This window comes from Peromyscus leucopus, chromosome 4, assembly GCF_004664715.2.
Source record: "Peromyscus leucopus breed LL Stock chromosome 4, UCI_PerLeu_2.1, whole genome shotgun sequence".
Lineage (NCBI taxonomy): Eukaryota > Metazoa > Chordata > Mammalia > Rodentia > Cricetidae > Peromyscus > Peromyscus leucopus.
Window position 1 is genome coordinate 30,011,158 of NC_051066.1, and position 6,550 is coordinate 30,017,707.

General features: G+C 46.4%; 1 pseudogene; it reads right to left on the reverse strand.

The window, feature by feature from the left end:
- Positions 1 to 1,506: 1,506 nt before the first annotated feature.
- On the reverse strand, positions 1,507 to 6,257 carry LOC114702608 (annotated as a pseudogene).
- Positions 6,258 to 6,550: the final 293 nt, after the last annotated feature.

Sequence of the window (6,550 nt, forward strand, 5' to 3'; positions counted from 1 at the left end):
CTGCCAGTGTTCAGCTTTCTTTCTCTTTTTTATTTAGTCTAGAACCCTAGCCCATGCCTTGGTGCCACCCACACTCAGGGTAGACCTTCCCTGGCTAATTTAAACCTTTCTGAAACACCTTCATAGACACACGCAAATGTATGTTTCCATAGTGATTCTAGGTCCATCAAGGAAATGGTGAAAATTAACTATCACTCTCCCAGCTCATATTTTGAAGCCCCAACCCTTAATGGGATATCAGGAAATGGGGTTTTGAGAGGTGGTTGAATTTAGATGAGCTAGTGAGAGCGCTGAGTTCTCAGGACAAGATTACAGTATTTAGAAGAAGAAAGAGCCTAGAAACTATTTGCTCTGTTATGTAAGGACACAGTGGGAAGATGGCCACCTGCAAACCAGGAGGAGGCTCTTGACCAACATTGGACCCACTGACAGATCCTAGACTCCTACCTCTTGAACTAGAAGAAATACATTGCTATTGTTTGAGCCACTGAGTCTATAGTGTCTCAGAATAGTAAGCCATGTTGACTAAGACAGTACTTAACTTTCCAAGGAAAGATACCTATTGAGAAAAAGCAATAGGAAGAAGCTATGAGACTGAATCACCATAGACATGTGCTCATCTAAAATGAAGAGCTAAAGCAAATCCTGGAACCCTGCTCAGTATAAACCATTCTTCTGCTTCTTAGAACAAATAGCAACAATAGCAAATAAAATCAAGCAAACAAAAATCCTTCTCATATGCAGGGATAGGTAACTCTATACTGATGCCCTATTTCCAGAGGCAAAATACATCCTCTGAATACAAAGTCCTTCCTCTTACCCCACCTCAACTCACTTGATTGGTTTTCTCTTTCTCTAGACTCCCAAATGGGAAGGATCATGGAATCTCATGCCCTTTGCCACTTTACGTCTGCTACCCATGGGCCCAGATCAGGATCCTTATCAGACAGTATTATTGGCAAGTCCTGCTTTACTTGCACAGAGTCTCTTTGGATCTTTGATCATATCCAATCCATCTAAGAGATTCCACCCATCCAAAGCCAATACCTGCATCTCGGTGTCGAGGCAAAGATCGCCCACGTGGGTTAAAAGTCAGCATTTTCCACAGCAGCTGTGCTTCAGAGTCCTTGTGGGAGTTTGAATGTAACTGGCCCCATTAGCTCATAGGAACTGGCACTATTAGGAGGTGTGGCATTGTTGGAGTGGGTGTGGCCTTGTTGGAGGAAGTGTGTCACTGTGGGGGTGGGCTTTGAGTCTTCTTTGCTCAAGCAAAGAAGTTCAGTGTTACACTCAGACTCCTTCCTGTTGCCTGCTCCTTCTCCAACACTATGGCTGCCTGCATGCTACCATGTCCCACCATGATGACAATGGACTAAACTTGTGAAACTGTAAGCCACCCCAATTAAATGTTTTCCTTTATAAGAGTTGCTGTGGTCATGGTCTCTCTTCACAGCAATAGAAACCTTAAGACAATCTTCCCACCACTGACTGCACTGACAAGTGAAGCTATCTGGGGGAAAGTAAAAGGACATTTGGAGGCCAGTCATCCTCTGGATGCAGTCTAATCAGACCAAAGACTGCCTAATGGTCAGCTTCAGAGTTTCCACAAAAGAAGCAAAGGTACAGCCTACACAGAACTTCAATGGCATGGTAACAGCATGTGAACCACATGTGTAAGGGCCGTCTGGCAGCTGTAGATTCTGATTAGGCCAAATTCAGTGAACTCGACTGTCCCACTACTTTTCACTAGAACATTCTTTGGGTTCAGGTCTCAGTAAATGATGCAATTCATGTGAAAGAAATGCACATCAGATCCTTAGTGATCTCAAGTGGTGGGGTGCTTTGTCCAGATATGTCCATAGGTCCTGGTCTATATGTTCAAACACTGGGGTCACCTTGATCTCTCAGTCACACTGGAAAGTGGCACAGACCTCCATCAGCTGGACAATATTGGAATACTCAAAAACCTCCAGGCTCCTCAGAAAGGCTACTGAATGAACTGTGCAGATGGGAAGGCCTCTTCCAGGCTTCTGTCATTGAGGAATGTCACAATCATGAAGGCCACAAAGTAGCCACTCTAGGGAATCATAATCCTTGTACCCTGTCCCATAAGCACTTATAGCAACTTCAGCTACTGGCTCATCTGTAGAGAGAGCTGTTTGGGGATTGGGGAATGCCTTTGCCACTGGCCAAGAGATGCGGGGTAGACGGTACCCCTGGCTTGGTCCTGATATAGGTGAGGCACAGGTTGCTATAACAGTCCCTTCACCTGGACTCTACCATGTGACTAGCCACCACAGAGGTAGGCAAACCTAGAAGGGATTTTTTTTTTTTAATTTTTCTTTTGACAATCTGGGATCTAGTCAAGTGCTCTGTGCATGACAAGCAAGTATACCCCACCACTGAGCTACAGCCTCAGGTGTGCGAGACAGGCAAGTGTGCCCCTCCACTGAGCTACAGCCTCAGGTGTGCGTGACAGGCAAGTGTGCCCCTCCACTGAGCTACAGCCTCAGGTGTGCGTGACAGGCAAGTGTGCCCCTCCACTGAGCTATAGCCTCAGGCCTGCCCTTTTTTGTATTTTGAAACATTGCACTTGTTTGTATATGTGGGTCTGTATATAAGCACACCTGTGTGCCATGATGACTTGAAGGAGTCAGTTTTCTCCTTCTACTATCGGATTCCTGAGGGTCAAGGTCAGGGGACCAGGCTGGGTTAACGTGCACCTTTAATCACTGGACCATCTTGCCAGCTCTGTGCTATATAAATGCTATGTTTACCTCCACTCCTCTCTCATCTAGATAAACCTACTCTAAGACAGTGTCTCTCCCAGAGCCAAAACACAGTCTCAAAGCCAGAGAGTACTGCATGGAGACATGGCTATAACCCAACATCTCATCTCCACCAAGATCTGTCTTTCAAAAGGCCGGGTCATTGTCTTTTTATTAGTGCACTGCCCACTCTATTTAACCCACCTACAATGCTTTCCTCCATCTTCAAAACCAACCCCTATCTAAATACTTCCTAGAAGTCATACCCAAACCTACATGTACTATTCTGTATTCCCTATGATTGTGGCTTTCAACTGTGGTCTCAAGTTCAGCAGTGTTTGGGTGTTTTTTGTTTGTTTGTTTGTTTTGTTTTGATTTGTTGAGACAGGTTTCCCTTCGTAGCTCAGGCTGGCCTTGAACCCTTGCCTCAGCCTCTTTGAGTGCTAAGATGAATGTACCACCAGGCCCAGGCAGCAATCTATCTTTGACAATGTTCTAATCGGCTCTGATACATGCGCTGGCTTGGGACTTTACAAAGTTACTTCTCTCCAAACTCACCCTGCCTGTGCAAATCCCCTCCACTTGCCATATTCATATGGTCACTGTTACTGGCAGATTTGGCAAAAACCTAGGTGCTACCTAGTGCTAGGACTTTCTCACATCACCTCTTTCCTTCTTCCTTCCTTCATCCCTCCTCCTCCTTCTATGTCACAGTTTTTATTTAGACCAGTCAGGGTGTCTCACCTGGATTACCAATGTGGCTTCCCAGCCAGTATCTCTGAATCCAAGCTTCCTGTCTATTCCTATCTATCATCTGTGAGAATTATCTACCTAAAATGCTAATTGTGTCCCTCTTGTGCTTCTCAGAGTTCCTGCCACATCTCTGTAACAGTTCATCTGGTGCTTCACAAGCAATGGGCATGTGCAGGGCAACCTTTGAAGGTAGCATCAAACTTTCAACAGTCAGAGCCCAGAGCCATCTGGGGTGTCTCATGAAGAGAGAGTGAGGGGAACAGGCCTTTTTCTGGGTCTGTCTGTCAGGCCACCTGGCTTTTAACTCTCTCTAGCTACCATCCTAGCTTAAGGGTTTATTAGGCTCTTAAACTCAGAGATATATTGTTATGGTCTGAGAGTTATGTATTCCCCAAACTGATAGCTTGAAATCCAGTTCACTTTGAGATGATTTGGAGATGGGAAGTTAAGGTCTTCACACGTAGGATCAGTGCTCAAACAGGAGAGGCCTGAGAGGGTCTTTGCCTTGTGACATTACATAAAAAAGATGGCCGTCTATTAATCAGGAATGGGCCTCAAGCAGCCACTGAATCTGCTGGCAGCTTGATGGCGGACAGCCCAGCCCTCAAAAGTATGAGAAATAAATTTGTTTACAAGTTTCCCATCCTGTGGTAATTGGTTGCAGCAGGTCAAAAGAGCCAAGGCAGAACCCCAGTGGTCAAAGGTCTCATCACAGGGGTCGGATTGCCTATCTGTCTGGTTACTTCTCTACTGCTGTGATAGAACACCATGACCAAGGCAATTTATGAAAGAGATCATTTAATCTGGGGCTTACAGTTTCAGAGGGCCATGACCTCTGGAGCAGGAAGTATGACAACAGGAAGGTAGGCATAATGCTGGAGCAGTAGCTCAGAGCTTACATCTTGAGGCACAACCCGGAGGCAGAGAGCTAATTGGGAATGGTGTGGGCTCTGGAAACCTTAAAGCTCACTCCCCAGTGACACACCTCCTCTAACAAGGCCGTACCTCCTAATCCTTCCCAAACAGTTCTAACAATTGGAGACCAACCATTGAAATTAATGAGCCTGAGGGAGCCATTCCCATTCAAACCGCCATGGGGGTGGCCTGGCTCTGCAGAGATGCCAACTTGGTTAAGTCCGCCAGCTTTGTGCTTTGGATTTCAGCCTTAGGAGGAGAGTTGTACCTGCCCCATAAGGATGCTCAGGGAATGTTTCTGTTCTCATCTCTCTCTGTCTCACGTGGAAAATAGAGCATGGCAGCCACCACAATGACAGAACACTTGCAGCAGTCAGAAAGCCATTCTGGCTAGAGCCCTCCTGAGTCATGGGACAAGAGCACACAGGCGTAGGGCCTGACTGGAGCTCAGTGCTGTAAATGGCAGCCACCTTTGGCTATACAGCAGCATGGCCACCCTCTAAGACAGAGCAAGCAGGGCACAGAGGAGAGAGGCAAGGGGATGGGAGGGTGCTGGTCTGCGTCAGGAGTGGGACAACCAAGCTGGGGTGAAGGCAGTGTGGGGAGGCTCAGCAGGTAGAGGAAAGAACCAGCACATTGCATTGTAAGTGGCTTCAGAGGGAGGGCCATGCCCCGCCTCCAAGGCACAAAGAGCCTTGAGGGTAGGTGTCTGGAGCTGTGACTAATGAGGCTCACAGTAGCTGACTGACACAAGCCAAGGAGAATCAAATCATCATTCATCTGAAATTTAAAGTTCAGATCCCACTTTGGAGAGTACACTATCAATCATTACGTTTAAGTTGACTCTACCTGCCTTTGTGAATCACATACTTGTATTACGCTCTGTGTTTATGTTACAGGTTAATTTGTTTACTAAGCCATTCAAAGTATTTCAGCGGTGCTTAAAACCCTCCCAGTCCTGTAGGAGCAGTTTTAAAATATATATATTAGCAAGTCAATGATGTATTTATTTACAGCATCTCACTACCTAGACCAGGGTGGCTTTAAACTCTTGACGCTCCCACCCCAGCTTTCCGAGTGCTGGGAATACAGTTATGAGCCACCATACTCAGCAAAGTGAGAGACTTTGAAAATGGAAGCAGAACAAAAACAAGTCAAGAGATGAATCTCCCAAACCTTTAGTTTTACAAACTAGACCACGGAGCATTGTGTCCCCCCAGATATATAGGTTCCAGTCTTAGCTCCCAGGAACTAAGATTATAATCGTATTTGGAAATCATCTTGTTAAAGGTGTAATTGGTTAAGATGAAGTCGTGCTGGCATAGGGTGGGCCTTAACCTAGTGTGGTTTCTGTTCTTTCAAGAAGAGAGACTTGGAGTGAACACCATGTAGAAACCTGGAAAAGCCAGGGGACACCACAGATGGCCAGCAGATCTCAGAAGCCAGAAGGAAGAAAGGAAGGGAGCCTGGCCTTGTTAACACCCCCATTTTAGCTTTTATTTTCCAGAACTCTGAAATAATACATTTCTGTGTGGTTAACCCACTCTGAGGCAGTTTGCTACGGCACTTCAAGGAACTGAATGTCCAGGTGACTTGTCCCGTCTCCCCAGCTTCTATTGGTGGTCTGGACATCTGTTCGAAGAGGCTCCCTGCCTTGACTGCGTTGGTCTCCACTAGGCTGCGTGCAGGACTGAAGCTGTGCATCTGTAGCTCAGCACATAGAGCTTGCTCTTCAATGTAGGCGTGAGCAAAGGGATGGGTTGCTAAGAATGTTAGGGATTCACCATGGCTGCGTCCACTCTTGACCTTTAGCCCTTCCATGTTGAACTGCTTCCTCACTAAGTAGGTATGTGAATGTGCAACTCGAGAAAGCAGGGCGGTAATAAACGGGCCTGGAGGACATTGTGGAACCTGAGAATGTTGGCCACACTGCTCTGGCCTCAGGGAAGACGTCAGCTGCACACTTGACCTTTGCCGTTTGGGGTGTTGTATTGTTTAGTTGTGGTACTGGGTATTGGACCTGAGGCCTTGGACACACTAGGCAAGCACTGTACCAGCTCTATCCAGCCCTGGTTTTACTTTTTAGATAAATTTATCTTACCGTGTGTGTGTGT